Here is a 17,631-nt window from a genome sequence, read left to right on the forward strand (position 1 = left end):
GTGAAAGGTGGCTGGAGAAATCCACACAATCATGCTGAATAGTACCATTTATATTCATAATCATGATTATGTTGACACAACATTCTGGTTTCATTCACTTTTCCATTCTTCTGGAAGACTACTCCATTCTTCCTCTGCTGTTCTCAAACCTCCAAAAACACCTCCGATTTCTGACAAAGATAATCAGAAAAGAACATCCAAGTTCCTATATACCAGTTTGTGTGTGTCTGATCCCTTACGATCTTCTCACCTTTTTCTGTGGATGTACTGTCCATGTTGTCATACAATGCCATCCCTTCCAGAACTGCACTAGATCCCATGCCCACTTACTCTCTAGACTCTTCAATATCACTCCACCAATACTTCCCTCTTTCTTGCACAATCATTCCTTCATCTCATGAAATGTTATTTGTAACATGTTAAAAACAAAATACAAAAATCTCTTTACCCTACTTTAGCCTTCAGCAATCACTTCTTTTCTCTGCTCCCTTTACAGCAAATTCTTAGAAAGTGTTGACTATATTCACAATCTCCAGATTCTTTTCTTCCTCCTCAAATCTACTCTAGTGCGGCTTTCACCTCCACCACCTCACACGTCTGCTCTTTCCAAGTTCACCAAAAGCCTCCATGTTGCTAAATTGTATGGCAAATCTTAACTAGCTTATTATCAGCATTGGACACAGTTAATTATTTTCTGCTTGAAAACTGACATTTGGCTTTTGGAACACTACTCCCAATTGGTTCTCCTCTTACCACATCAGCTGCTCTTCCTCAGTCTCCTTTGCTGCTTTCCCCTCATCATGACAACCTCTAAATATTGGAGTCTTCTAGGACTTAGCTTTAGGACCTCTTCTCTACCCGCATTACACCATAGATGAGCTCATCCAGTCTCACTGCTTTAAAAATCATCTGCAAGCTGATGACTTCCCAGTTTATATTTCCGTTCCGGACTTTTCATCTGAACTCAAAACTTCTGTCTCCAAAAGTATACTCAGTACATGTACCTGAATGTCTAACAAGCATTTCAAATACAGTGTGTCCCAAATTGAACTCTCTATTTCAACCTCCAAACCTGCTCCCACCACATCCTTCTTCATTTCAGTAAATATCAACTCTATCATGTCAACATAATCTTAAAATCATTTCCAACCCCCTTTTCTCTGAGATTTGCAGAACTACCTTCAAAATATATCCAAAATTAACCTCTTCTCACCACATCTTCCACTGTTACTTTTTCCCAAACTTCTGGTACCAATTGCTTTGATTATTGCAACAATTTCCTAACTGGTTTGCATATTTCAGCCCTTGTCCTCTGCAGCCAGTCATCTTATTGAAAGACTCTCTGACCGCCCTATAGAATCTAATAGTCCCCAATTCATTCCTTCTTGCTTACCTTTTCTTTTTCTCTACATTACTTGTCACCATATATCATATTATATATTAATTTTATCATTTGTTTAGAGACTGTCTTTACCCAAACAATGTAAACTCTATGAGGGAGGGAACTTGATCTGTTTGTATACCGCTGTGTGTTCAGCATGTAGAATAGTAAGTAGCAAGTACTCAATTATATACACTAAATGAATGAATGGACACATAAAAAGATGGTCAACCACACTAATAAGAGACTGACTACTAAGATAGTAAATTTCACCTAGTAAAATGACAAGGAAAATTATTGAAGCATCTGCTGCTGGTGGTAGAAATATAACAACAGGCTTTTTAAAATGTTTATTATAACTAAAAATACCATATTTTAACCCAGTAATCTTATTATTGGGAAATCTCTTCGAAAGAAATAGAAGCAAGAGTATTTGTTTGTAGTGGTAACAAAGGATGTATTTTTATTGTCCACTGATATGGATTTGGTAGAATAAATTGTTGTAAATCTATACTACAGAATAGGTCAATATAATACCATATATAGGTCATGAGGATGCTCGTGATACATAACAAATTTAAAAAGCAGACGATGATATCACTTATGTGTAGAATCTGAAAAAAAGGATACAAAAGGAACTTATTTACAAAACAGAAATAGACTCACAGACAGAGAAAAAAACTTCTGGTTACCAAAGGGGAGTGGGGGGAGAAGGATAAATTAGGAGTTTGGGATTAAAATATACACACTAATATATATATTAAATAGATAGCAAACAAGGACTTACTGTATAGCACAGGGAACTATAGTCAATATCTTGTAATAACGTGTAAAGGAAGAGAATGTAAAAAAAATGTATATATATGTGTGTGTGTATAACTGAATCACTTTACTGTACACTTGAAACTGACACAACATTGTAAATCAACTATACTTCAATAAATTTTTTTTTAAAAAGCAAACTGTAGAGTGTTAAAGGCCACCTGTCAAAAAAGTTAATTATTTACTGAATCAAGAGAATACTTGGATTTGTTTTAAGTGATTTGGGGAAGGGTTCAAGGAAGCTGGGATTTGTCCAATACTGGGCCAGTAAGAAAATGGAAACAATTCTATGATGAACATCTTAATATGTTCCCTAGAAGGTGGGAGGAATAGAGTGAGGCTAAAACTGTCATTAATAAAGAAATATCAGTCACTTATATTAGCAGAGAGGTGTTTAATTACTTTCATGGTTCCACAGCGTTTTTGTTTTTGACTGGGCTTAGACATAATTACAGCATGATCTTGCTTTTGTCTCACTTATCCAGTCACAGAGTGATTTCATCTGATACTGGTGTTCTGTGAAATCTTTTATATTAAACAGGAAACATGGCCAAGGTGATAATGCTCAGCCAGCTGCCAGTTACCAGCTGTCAAAGCTACCTTTTCCTTTTTCAAGATTAATGTGCATAATGTGATATCTTTTTAATTAAAACATATCATAGACAACAATATCAATAAATCATAAATATATTGTATATATCTGTGTATATATATATATATGTACATATACATACCTGTATACATATGAAAGTGTATGTCGGTACATACGAGTAGGAGTATAGAAATAGGAAAAATACACAACAAGTGATTAACATTAGCTGAAGGAAGGGGAGTAATAAAATTTTGAGAAGGGGAGAAGGAAAAATTATCAAATTTTTCGCTAAATAACTTTGATGTACATGTAATATTGTAAATTGGAATGAGAAAGCTAATAAAATTTAAAGGCAGAAGAAAAAGAACAATCTTTAGGTCTAAGGAACAATTTACTTATAACCTAAGACCAGGAATCCCAGAGTTTTCTAACAAAACCCAGGAATTGGGAGAGGGGTTGAAAGCGGGAAAGAAAGATTCTCAGGCACAGAAGTGACTCAAGAGCTTGGTACTTCTAGTTTAATATGTCCTGTAAAGCCACTGCTGTGCCCAGGTCAATGAATTTAGGTGAAAAATGAAGCCAGAACACTGTCTTTTTATCTTCTAACTGGGTCATGAAAGAGTTTATTAAAGGGGATAAGGAATGGAGAAGTGCAAGCCACAAATTCCTCCATTTAGCTGAGATGGTAGCTGCTGTTTAAAAGAGAAGTAGTAGAAGGGCAGCATGGTATAGAGCAAAGATTACTGCACTTACAGTCAGGAGGCCTGAAGTCTGTCAGTTTTGCCACCTTCCCTTGCTGTTTGCAGCATGATTTTATGTATATCACTTACCATGTCTCAGTTTTAAACTTTCCTTTGGTATTGAGGAAACCAGAAAAAGGGTGTTGATTTTACAATGTACAATTCTCTAGCATCAACTGAATGCCCTACAATTCAATTCACTTCTCCAACTAATTATCCTCACAGAGGGTAGCTCAAGAGTTAACTCAGACCTCACAGGTTAAGGGCTCAGTTCCACCAACCTGCCCCCACTTCAGATGCCAGCCACAGATGGGGCCCCCAGGCTACTTGAACTTCAGCCAGGCCAACTAGAAATTCAGGGGGGTTTCCACAATCCCATAATACACCCCTCAGCTTCAAAATTTTGCTACAATGATTCGCAAAACTCAGGAAAACACTATACTGACAATTACAGTTTTATTATAATGTCTACAACTCAGGAACAACCAAATGGAAGGGATGCATAGAGCAAGGAATTGGGGGAGTGCAGGTGTGCAGCGTTTCCATGCCCTCACCGGGCACACCATTCTCCCAGCACATCAGTGTGTTCACCAATCTGGAAGTTCACTTAGCCTTGTGGCTTCAGAGTTTTTATCAAAGTTCTATTACACAGACATGGTTAATTAAATCATTGGTCATTGGTGATTAAACTCAATCTCCAGCTTCTTTCTCCTTCAGGGAGGTTGGTGGTGGGACTAAAAATTCTATTCCTCTAATCTGGTGGTTCCTTTTTCTTCTAGCAATCAGCCCCATAATGAAGCTATCTAGGTGCCCCCCAGGAGTCACTGCATAGGCATAAACTTAGGTGTGGTCCAAAGGGACTCATTAAGAATAAGACATTCTTATCATCCTAAGAATCCCAAGTGTTTTAGGAGCTCTGTGTCAGCAACCAGGGGCAAAGTCCAAATGTATATTTTTTTTATTATGTCAAAAAGGGCAATCAACTAGATTATTTCTAAGTCCACTTCTAGTTCTAAATATTCTTCTATCGATTTTTATTTATACTCCAGTTTCTAAAGTCAGGTTCAGTACTACTGCGCACGAAACCATATAGCTATAGATGTGTAAAGACTATATGAATCTTAACGCAAAAACAAGATGAAAATGCTTTGCTCTGCATTCCTTACCACCATCACAAAAAGACAAGATTCTCAATGCTAACAAAATTTCTCAAGACTAAGTAGAAATAAATAGAAATAGAAACAAAAATAATAATTGGGGGGTGGAGAAAGAAAACAAGTTCATACAATAAATCTCATTATTTTGACTTCTCTGTAGATTTTGCTATATCTTAGACTCCAAATAATAACAAATTTTTTTTCCCACGGACAATTCAAATAAATAGCATAAATATATTTTCTGAGAGAGCTACTTAAAATGTATTTAAGATAATTAAACAATCAAAATTATATATATATTCATGAACAAAAAATATATATAATGATAGACTATTCACAACAATTTAGTCATCAAAACACAAATTCCTAGAGTCCCACATTAATCTATAATTTTACAAATTTAACACGATAGGAGAATTTAGTTCTGATAGACTTCATCATTTCTTTTAAATTATAAAATTTGAAATTGTAAAAAGCAACAAAGAAAAGAAGAGGAAAAAATAAACTGGCCTTAGTCCTGATGAGTCAAACACAGTGAGAACTTTCTGTTCTCATGTTTTTGCTACACTATCATGTTTGTGGGAATTGTAACTAGAGATTTGTTGCTTCAGGATGCATAGGCAGCTATAGTAAGGATTTTACTCTTGACCTTGAGAGCAAAGTAGATGTTTTTTTCTCTAAATTATTTCCTGTACATCCTCTCATGACAAGTAACAAGTGATCAGAAAGCCACTGACAAAGGCTTTACTGTTAACTGGCAAATAACCACAAAACAGCTTGGCGGCTAAACTTCGTTATTTCAAAATGTACTAAAGACAACTTATATTTCAATCAATAAAGGGAAGTCATATTTATAGCACCACCTTGTGAAAAAAATAAGAACTGGAATGCCAAAGTAACAAGCAAAAAGCAAGCCCTTGCAAGCTCATTAAAGGAAATGTATTAAAAAGTATTTGTTCTTTCACTGTATATATATATATATATATATATATATATATATATATATATATATATATATATATATATATATATTTGTTTATAAGCAATTCAATGTGGAAAACTTTTCTGCTTATTTTCAATGTTTTTCTCTAAGCATAGTTAAATCATTTTGATATTAATCACTAGAGCTGCATGAAATAAAACTCTATGTTATGCTTAACAAATATGATTTTATATTCAGGAAAAATATTTATTCCTTTCCTGTCTCTCAGTATTCTCTTCTTTTAACCTCTTCTCTTTACCCCTCTATAGATATGAGGATACAATTTTTTAAAAAAAATGAAAAAAATAGAGGTCAGAGAATTCGTTTCTAAAGTTGCTCATAGCAGGGCATAAATTCGATCAATATAAATTGTGTGCTTCTTTTCCAGTATTCCAATCATTATTTGTTCTCCAAATTAAAAGTCAAAAATTTATGGTTGCTATGTTTCTTGTTATGAAGTTGGTTTTCTGAATTTTAGGAACAAGAATCAATTCTTTACTCATCAAATTCTATAAAATGTTATTTCTTTTTCTAGTTATTTGCAATGTGTACAGTTACCTAGTCCAGTGGTTTTCAGACTTTAGTCTGCGTAAGAAACATCCAGAGGAAAAAAAAAAGGCTAATGACACCTTGGAATTTCTTTGGATTTTTTTTTTAATAGTGGTTTCTAAATTTAATTTTCCCCTGAAAACTGCTTTCCGTATAGATGGCATCTCTAATTAATGACAATGAAGTAGAGAAAAATCTACACAAGTTTCGGCCATGATTTTATCACTATTATTTTGTAACCAAAATGTAATGGAATAAGAAATATGTAATTGTTGGAACTGAGATGTAATTCCAGCTTCCAATTGTCAGGAAATTCTCCACTTCTCTTGAAAGTGAGGGTAGTCATCAGTTAGATCTCTTAAACTATAACTTGCTTAATAAACAATATGTTGTAAACTGCCTTCACTGACCAACCTTGCTTTAATTGCTCTTAGAAATCGCATAACCTGCAAGCTTCACATAGCTTAGACAATGTATTACAAGATTCCTTTAATGCCCCCTATATTAATAGATAACACTGTGTGTATGGGTCACTATAGCGACTGTCTCTTAAGTTTTTTTTTCTGGAACATGGAGTTAGTCTTGCCCAATGCAAACCGGTTGAGACCACTGACCATTCATTTGGGCCTGCGTGAGTGTCTGATGGATGATCTTTCTATGTCAAAGGGCCAAAAACGCCACCCAAGGTCATTCTAGTCCCGTCGTTTTCTGATCAAGCATCCCGTGAGGAAGCAAGTAACTCAGATCTAAGTCTGCGCAGAGCAGCTATTACCTGACATTTTTCCTGCCTCCAACCACCATGCTTCTCCATCGCATAAAAACCCTGAGCTCCTCGCCTTGGGGGAGGCTGATTTGAGACTTGTTCTCCTATCTTCTGGAATGGCTGCCTCAGGAAAAACCCTTTCTCGGCTGCATACCTTGGTGGTTGAGCATTTGGCTTGCTGCACATTGGGCAAACAAACCTGGTTCAGTAACAATCTGATGTTGATTTCTTCACCTGTAAAATAAAGGTCTCAAAACTTTTGTGAGGATATACAAATGTGTATCGTTTGAAAGATGTGAATGTTAAGGCTTAAGTTAAAGCCAGGTCTCAGGCATGGCTTCTTTTCCAAGCAGTGTATCTGGCTTTAGGATATGCTGCCCTCAAGCGGATGGTAGCTGATAACGCTGACTATGTATTATGAGTCCAAAAGATTAGGATTTTCATAATTTTGCTGATGGAGTAAAAATTAAGTTCATCTAGATGTGTATATTAGATACCTTTTTGTATTTATATAAATATAGAACATAAATATACAGATATATAATATAAAACAAAAATATGAAGCAAATGATATATGTGTACGTGTATACATAGACATAAAAAACCAGTATAAACTCACACAGCATATTTAATAGGAAATGTCATGGCTATTCTCCAATCACTAGAAAAGCCTTTTCAGGTTAGGACTACTGCTATTTAAAAGTTAAAATAATAATATATTAAATGTTTAAGCAGATTTTGTTAGCAACATATAGGATCCATTTACATGTTGTTTAAAATAATTTGAGCCAGGAATGATATGAATTGTTGCTTATTTTTGCCTATTAACACTTCTAAAAATACTTACAACTTAACTAATATCTAAGATTGTGTAATGTAATTTTTCAAGACCATTGAAATAAAATATAACTGGGTTACAAAATACAGCTGAAAAATAGTTCTTTCTCACCAACAAAATTTCACTCCCTGGTTCCATGAGAAATTAACAAAACCAACAACAATAATGATAAAAAAACATCAATGATAAACAAGATATCATTATCCTAATGGTATTGTGTTTTGATATGTTTTTCACATTTCACATTCACATTCACATTTGCAATTTAATAACAGAGACATTTTTCCAGGCCTTAGGAATTTGTTATTTCAGAACTGTTGAATTAGGAGTCTAAATAGACTCAAATTGTAGAAAAACTGGATTGGATGTTTTTATATATAAATTTAACATACATTTCATGTAATCTTCACAATTCTATGAGAAAAATATTATTTCACATGTAAGAAAACTACAATTCTCATGTTAACACCTCATCCAAGTGTGTCTATATGTGTGTGTATGGTGGAGGAAGGTAGTAAAGCTAAAATTGGAGCATTTATCAACCGACTACAACACACTTTTCTTTGCATTCCATTGTGATGCAGCCAGAATTAAAGGCAAGATTCTATCTTTATACTGGACAGCTACATAGATAGAGAAATGGGCAGGGGAGGAAATGTGTGTGTTTGTGTGTGTGTGTGTGTGTGTGTGTGTCCTGCAGGTGGCATGAACTGCATTTGAATTTGATGGGAGTGTTTATAGTTCTTTTGAAAAGATTTTTGGGTCATAAAAATAAATAGAGCCTGAAACTCCAGGAATTCAAATTAGACGATCTAATGGGAGCTCTCACTGTAAAAGCAGGCAAATGGCATTGCCACATGAGAACAGACTTTAAAAGATCAAAAACTTTTCCAACATTTTAAATAATTAAGTATACATCATTCCTTGTTTTAGAACTAGACTGCTTCAAGTAATTTAGAAGACCCCTTCATCACCAATAATTTCCCCTCCTTTTCTTTCTGAGGTGACCACTATCCTCATTTTTTTATAATGAATCTTTTTGGTCTTTTTTCATAATTTTACCAGATATGTATACATCACTAAACAATGTAGTTTAATGTTGTTTGTTTTTACATCTTTAAGAGGTGGTTTTTATTTTTATTTTTTTTTACAGAAGTTTCTTTTTTATAGATACCCTTTATCAGGTTAAGAAATCCTGTATTCTATAGTTTTAAAAAATCATGAAGAGATGTTGAATTTCCCTAAAGACTTTTTTACATCTAATAAAATTATCATATAATTTTTCCTCCTTTAATCTGTTAATATTGTAGATTATGTTAATTGATTTCCAACATTAAACCTGAATTCCTGGGATAGGTCTGACTTGTACTTAAATCTTGTTATACATTACTGAAAAGGTTTTGCATTACTGAAAAAGTTTTGCTAACATTTGTTTTATTATTTGCCTCTATACTTATGACTGTGATTTTTCTGTAATTTCCCTTTCTGTATCTTTCGAATCATGATTACCTACCCTCTTAGCAGAAAATTTTAAATTACCTGTTCTTTGACTATTTGGTAAAACTTGCCCAGGAATCCACCTGGTCTGGACCCGGAGTGTTTTTGTGGGAATTTATTTAACCATTGATTCAAATTCTTATATGGATATAAGGACAAACAGATTTACTATTTCTTCTTGCATCAGTTTTGGTAACATTTTTACACTTCTTATTTAACGTCATTATTTAACTTATAAATGCTTAGAATTAATCAGTATTTTAACATTTCTCCTGCACAATAAATTATCCTGTGGTACTTTAAATCCATTTGCCCCTCATGACTTACATGCTAGTATTATCAAAAGTTTTATTTCTTTCTCTTTTATGTTTTTCAATTTCATGAGTTTTTTGTGTTGTATTTAATTAATGGTTAGATTTAACCACACATTAACCAGTTTCTTTGCTCTCTCTATAAAATATATATAATATATTGTGGTCTACAGAAGATTAATTCTCTTGGCTCTTGTAACTATGGAAAAAAGTTTTTGACTGGCCTTTGTTTTTAAATTTACAGGTTATATAATTTGCTGGGTGTGTATATATATTAATTAGAAGAATTTTCTTTTAGTACTTTATAGATGTCACTCCACTGTTTTATAACTTGTATGGTTTATAATAAGTCTGTTTTTATTCTTTAATTTGTTCCTTTGTTGCTAATACCCTTTTCTAATTTTTCCTCTTTTTTAAAGATTTTCTCTTTTTCTCTGATGTTCAGCATATTGATTATGACGTGCCAGGGGTGATTTTGTTTGTATGTTTGTTTTTTTTACTTGGTTAATTGAGCTTCTTGGATCTCTGTGTATGTGGAATTCATTACATTTGAAAATAGTTTGGCTATTGTGTCTCTCAGTACTTGTTTCTGTCTACACTCCTTCCATCAGGGACTCTTATTCATGTATGGTAGGCTGCTCTGTTCATTTTCTTTCTTTTTTAGGGGAGAGTTGGTTAATTTTCTCTGTGTTTCATTTTGTGTAGCTTCTATTACTATGTCTTCAAGTTCGTTAATTTCTTTTTCTATACTATGCCCTATTTTCTGCTAATCCTATCCAATATATTTTTAATTTTAGATGATAGTCTTTATCTCTATGGAGTTTGATATGGATCTCTTTTTATTTCTCTCCTCACATACTTATGCTTACCTCTATCTTTGTTGACCATAATGTATCTATAATAGCTGTTTTAAAGTTCTTATCAACTAATTTTATCCTCTGTGTCATTACTGTGATTTTGTCTAGAGAAAGAGATATATATCATATGTTAAAAGTCATATATTTATAGTTTTTTTTTAATGTCTCATAGCTTTTTATTGTGAGTTTACCTTGTTGAGTACTGGATTTTTTTGTACTCTTAAATATTTGGGATTTTTGTTCTAGTAGAGATAAATTTTGAATTTGATACATTAGAAACTTGCTATTAAGTTAATTAAATCATACTCAGATCATACTTTATTTTCAGATAAATTTCATCCCACCACTGAAGCAATACAGATTTAAGGACTCTAGAGTGTTCGAGGATCTTTCTACTGTGGTGGAGGAAAATATAATCCATCCCTAAACCACCCACTCTATCTGATGGTTCCTTCTCCAGTCTCAGTGGCATCCTCACATGCATGTGCAGGCTAATATTCATACAAAGACTTGAGGGAACTCTGACTGTTATTATTACTTTTAATTTTAAGAGGCTTTTTCAGAAGCAATATGACATATTTCTCAGAAAAAAAATGAAGTTAATTGAACGCCCTATCAAATTATATTGTTCTTCCTTGAAACTATTTTTATAGACTTGTTTTTATTTAAAGTTTAATTATTTTTTATTTGGTCAAATGTTCCTATGGAAAGAAGATAAAGAGTTTTGAAACAACATTTTATATTATTACATAGTCTATAATTGCCATAGCTTTAGTATCTTTCTTAAGTTTTGCAAACTAAATCCCTCTCTCTCTCTCTTTCTCTCTCAACTTTAAACTAATAAGAAAGTAAAAGATTACCCTGTGATTCCTTCCCCTTTATATCAAGCAGCCACCTCTACGCTCTTACAAGTACCCAGGAAAAGAGATGCCAGGTGATCCTCCTGTTGTAGGCCATTAAGAGAAATAATGTTGTTCAGTTTTATTTTGTTTTGTTTTTCCCTAAGATTAAGAGATTGTCACATCTATGATTATAGGAAGAGTAGATTCAGACATATTTTTATTACACATTAAATGTGGCATTATCTGAATTATAAAATATGTCTCCACATGTATGCACCAAATTTTAATAGCTATTGATTAAATCCCATATCAATATTCTAATGCTATGATTTTTTTTCTCTTTATTCTACATATGTTTCATTTTATATTTTTATCTTTTAGTAATGTTTCCTTGAGTTTGTTTCCTTTGTTCGTGTAATTACCTTTAAACTGATATCATGGTTCTGTACTTGTACTACTATCCTACTACAGAGATAAGTATGGGTCTTGTTATATTTTTAGCAATTGTTAAATTATTCTAGCAGAATATTTATGTTTTAAACTGAAGCTGATTCAGGTGCAAGTTACTGGGATCTTACAATATAATCTTATTAATATGGAGAGTTGTTCAATGGTTATAAAGTTTGTTATGCTAGATGATAAATTCTAGAAATGTGCTGTACAACATAGTGCTTATAGTTAACCAAGTGGTACTGTGCACTTCAAAATGTGTTAGGACGTTAGATCTTATGTTAATTGTTCTCTACACACACACACACACACACACACACACACACACACGTACACACAAAGGGACAAAGGAAACTTTGGGAGGTGTTAGATATATCTATTACCTTGATTGTGGTGATAATACCACTGGTGTTTGTATATGTCAAAATTCATCAGATTGTATGCATTACATATTTGCAATTCACTGCATATCAATTTTACCTCAATAAAGCTGTTAGAAGAAAACTGGTGAGAATGGAGGGAAAAAAGAATTTGAAGAATTTAAAGATAATGGGAAGCAAAAGCACCTATTTGATTTAATGAAATGTGACCATTTTTGTGTACTTCTGGAGTGTTTACAATTGCTCCTCATACAGGTTCTGTGTATTTCTTGTTAAATTTATGGCTACTAATTTTATGTTTTTGTTAGAATTATGAACAGCTTATTCATTTCATTGTTTCACTCACTTCAAACGTTCATTAAACATTTCATGTTTATTCTACTGGCTACTTTTGCATATATAAAATTCTACTCATGTTTCAATTTAAATTATATATCTTGCTATTATCCTATACTCTCTTGTATGTTGTACTAGTTTTCCAAATATATATTTATATAAACTGCAACTAAAAATAGATTATCTCTTCCTTTCCAATTTTTTGTAACTGGTTATCTTCTCTTGTTTAATTTTATTGTCTGCATCTCCAAACACATGTTTCATAGCAGTGGAGATATGGCCTTCATATTTTCTTTTTAAATATAGTGGAGTACCACAATGTTCACTGCAGCTCTATTTACAATATCCAGGACACGGAAGCAACCTAAGTGTCCATCAACAGATGAATGGATAAAGAAGATGTGGCACATATATACAATGGAATATTACTCAGCCATAAAAAGAAACGAAATTGAGTTATTTGTAGTGAGGTGGATGGACCTAGAGACTGCCATACAGAGTGAAGTAAGTCAGAAAGAGAAAAACAAATACTGTATGCTAACACATATATATGGAATCTAAAAAAAAAAAAAAGGTTATGAAGAACCTAGGGGCAGGACAGGAATAATGATGCAGATGTAGAGAATGGACTTGAGGACACGGGGAGGGGGAAGGGTAAGCTGGGATGAAGTGAGAGAGTGGCATGGACTACTATATACTACCAAATGTAAAATAGATAGCTAGTGGGAAGCAGCCACATAGCACAGGGAGATCAGCTTGGTGCTTTGTGACCAACTAGAGGGGTGGGATAGGGAGGGTGGGAGGGAGATGCAAGAGGGAGGAGATATGGGGATATATGTATATGTATAGCTGATTCACTTTGTTATATAGCAGAAACTAACACACCATTGTAAAGCAATTATACTCCAATAAAGATGTTTTAAAAGAAAATATTAATTGATTTCTCTTGTATTAAATGCATTCTTTGTAAGTTAGAATTGAGTGTCATATTTCATCAACTGCTTTTTTTCATAGAGAGGAAATTATATAAATTTCTCCTTAGTTCTATTAATATATAAATTATATTAATGGATTTCCTTTTTTTAATTAATTAATTTATTCTTATATTTATTTTTGGCTGTGTTGGGTCTTCGTTTCTGTGCAAGGGCTTTCTCTAGTTGTGGCAAGCGGGGGCCGCTCTTCATCGCGGTGTGCGGGCCTCTCACTATCGCAGCCTCTCTTGTTGCGGAGCACAGGCTCCAGACGCGCAGGCTCAGTAGTTGTGGCTCACGGGCCTAGTTGCTCCGCGGCATGTGGGATCTTCCCAGACCAGGGCTCGAACCCGTGTCCCCTGCATTAGCAGGTAGATTCTCAACCACTGCGCCACCAGGGAAGCCCCAATGGATTTCCTTTTAGTGAATCATTTCTGCAACAAACCCCACTTAAGTGTGATGTATTTTTTTTACAATGTTTTTGGAATGTATTTCTAACATTTTACTTGAGATATATTTATAAGCAGTTTACACTTCTGTTATTTATCAGCAACAGATAGATAGATGTCATCTAATTCTGTCAATAAGAACAATATTTATTGCTGCACTCACAATTCACAGGGCATAAAAAGGACAAAAAGACTATGCTTTTTAAAAAGCTCCCTTTAATCGTATTATGGTTAAGCACTTGGTCAGTCTCTGTAGTCAGATAGCCTACATTCAAATTGTGGCTGTGTCATTAAATCTCTGAATGACATGAGCAAGTTACATACTTTTCTATGCCTTGGATTTTTCATCTGAAAATAGAGATAATAACATTACCTTCCTCAAAGGGTTGTAAGAATTAAATGAGTTAAGGTACGTGAAGTACTTAGAATAGCACATGACATATTGGAAATGCTCAATAAATGTTAACTTACAGAAAATTGAAAATGCAATAAGGGATAAAAACTCATATAGAAATTACTAAAGTGTAAAATTGATCACATGAAAAGAGACTCATTCATGAGGATGTTAAATTTGAGAATCTCTTCAAGGATGTACCCTGTGGTAGACTGTTCGCAATATGGACACCATGATTCCCCTCTCTTTCTGGCTCTAGGTTTGGCCAGATAACTTGTTTGACCCTCAGAACTCTGCAGAAGTAAAACATGACTTTATAGCATAGGCCTTGAGAAGCACTGCAGGTATTGCCTTCACTCTCTTGGAACAGTACTCTGAAATTGTCATTCCAGGATGTTCTATCTGGCTGGATCCTGGAACCAAACAGTCAACAACCAGCACCAACCACTGGACATACAAGTGAGGCTATCTTACATAATCTAGCTAAAGTGGAGTATATTGGGGTTCTCCAGAGAAACAGAACTATCAGGAAGTGTAGATAGATAGATAGATAGATAGATAGATAGATAGATAGATAGATAGATAATAGATAGATAGATATAGAGGTATATGTAGAGAGAAAGATTTACTTTAAGGACTTGACTCATGCAATTGTGGTAGCTTGGTAGGTACAAAATCTTTAGGGTAGAACAGAAGGCTGGAGACCCAGGTAGAGTTGTAGTTCAAGTCCAAAGGCAGTCTGTTGGCAGAATTCCTTCTTACTTAGGCAAGATCAGTCTCTGTTCTAATAAGGTTTTCAACTGATTGGATGAGGCCCACACATATTATGGAGGATAATCTGCTTTACTTAAAGTCCACCAATTTCAATGTTGATCTCATCCAAAATACCCCTTTACAGAAACAACCAGAATAATATTTGATCAAATATGTGGGCACTGTGGCCTAGTCAAGTTGACACACAAAATTAACCATCACATAGAGTCGCTAGATGACTTTAACAGAAGGAGGGATATCTAGTGAGGTCAGCAGAACTGCCCGGCACAAATTGCTGACCCACAAAATTGGTAGAAAATAAAATGATTGTCATTTACTAAATTTTGGAGTAATGTTTTTCACAGCAATACATAAGTGATACACATAGGAAAACAATAACTCAGGTAAGAAAATGTTCAATACAAGTTTTACCATACTGAGATCCAATCGGAATAAGAAAGCACTTTTTTTTTAAATCAAAGTTATCAAAGAAAAATTTTTGAGTTAAAAAGAATACACATATATTGAATGAGTTCGTTACTGATGGAAGAACTTTTTACATATTAAAGTATGGAGAAGTCACTCTGGCTTACACATGATTTAACTTAAACTTTAGGCTAATCAAAACAGCCTGTTTGTAACCTGATTAAAAATGGACAGAAAAACTGAATAGATATTTTTCCAAAGAGGAAATGCAGATGGCCAACAGGCACATGAAAATATGCTCAACATCACTAATCGTCAGAGAAATGCAAATCAAAACAACAAAGAGATATCGCCTTACACCTGTCAGAATGGCTATCATCAAAAAGAACACAAATAACAAATGTTGGCGAGGATGTGGAGAAAAGGGAACTCTTATACACTGTTGGTGGGGATGTAAATTGGTGCAGCAACTGGGGAAAACAGTATGGAAGTTTCTCAAAAAACTAAAAATAGTGGGGAGCTGGCAGGGTCACGTTTCCCTCTTCTCCCATTTCTGCCAGTTTTGACTGTTGTAATCAACCCTCAATCAATCAATCAATTTTAAACATGTTTAAAATTTTAACATGTTTAAACCCTCAATTTTAAACATGTTTAAACCCTCAATCAACCAATCAATCAATCAATTTTAAACATGTTTCAACCGAAAAAAAAAAAAACTAAAACTAAAAATAGAACTACCATATAACCCAGCAATTCCACTCCATGGTATACAGCCTAAAAAAACAAAAACACTGATTTGAAAAGATACATGCACCCCAAAGTTCAAGCAGCATTACTTGCAATGGCCAAGATATGGAAGCAACCTAAGTGTCCATCAACAGATGAATAGATAACGAAGATGTGGTATATATAGGCAATGGAATACTATTCAGCCATTAAAAAATAATGAAGTTTTGCCATTTGCAGCAACATAGATGGACTTGGAAGGCATTATGCTAAGTGAAATAAGTCAGAAAAAAGCAAGTACTGTATAGTATAATTTATATGTGGAATCTAAAAAATACTACAAACTTGTGACTATAACAAAAAAGAAGTAGACTCACAAATACAGAGAACAAAATAGTGGCTACCAGTGGGAAGAGGGAAGCGGGGAGGGGAATTATAGGGCTGGGGGAGTAAGAGATACAGACTATTAAGTATAAAATAAGCTACAAGGATATATTGTATGACACAGGGAATATAGCCAATATTTTATAATAACTATAAATGAAGCATAACTTTAAAAATTGTGAATCGCTATATTATACACCTGTAGCTTACTTAATATTGTACAGCAACTATACTTCGAAAAAAACCCAAAAAACAAAACCAATAAACAACCTGTTTGTGCCCAATTAAACATGCATTGTACATCTGCTTTAACCATTAAAGAAAAGAATACATTTAAAAAATCAAAATGTTGTAAATATGGTTCAGGAATTCAAAATGGAGCTGCATGGCCATTGTGGACATGGGTTCAGACAATGTACCTGTGTCACTGAGAACTTACTTGAATTATCTGAACTGTATTAGGCTCAAGGATATCACGAGTCATTCTCAAAATAATATCTGCCAGAAGTTGCCAACTGCAACCTTCTAGTCTCAAGGTCTCCCCTTGTACCTATGAAATAATTTCAGACCACAACCAATCTTTGCTTAACAAGCACTCTTCTTGCCAGGTCTGGTTATAATCCTTGACAAACAACTTACGTAATTTTACACTTTTTGCTTTTATAAGACTTCTCCATTTTGTAGGCTGGCAGGACACAATTCAAGTCCTTCTTGAATCTGTGTATCCTGAGCGATGGTACTCAGTTTGCCTCAAATAAAACTCTTTTCTATTCCTATTATGGATTTTTTATTGATTGTTTCCATCGACATTACCTAGACAAATTATGACAAAATAATTTATAGGAATAATGTAACTCAAACACACACATGCCAACAACTGCACACACATTGGCATTTTGGCAGAAAAAGTTGTTGACTTCATTGTTGTCTTTTGTAACAAGAGTTGGAAAAGGACAATACAATATGATCTACTAGATATTTAGTGAAAAATGTCAGCGTCAAAGAAATCAGTTATCACCCATGCTGTCATC

Source organism: Eschrichtius robustus, chromosome 4, assembly GCF_028021215.1.
Source record: "Eschrichtius robustus isolate mEscRob2 chromosome 4, mEscRob2.pri, whole genome shotgun sequence".
Classification (NCBI taxonomy): Eukaryota; Metazoa; Chordata; class Mammalia; order Artiodactyla; family Eschrichtiidae; genus Eschrichtius; species Eschrichtius robustus.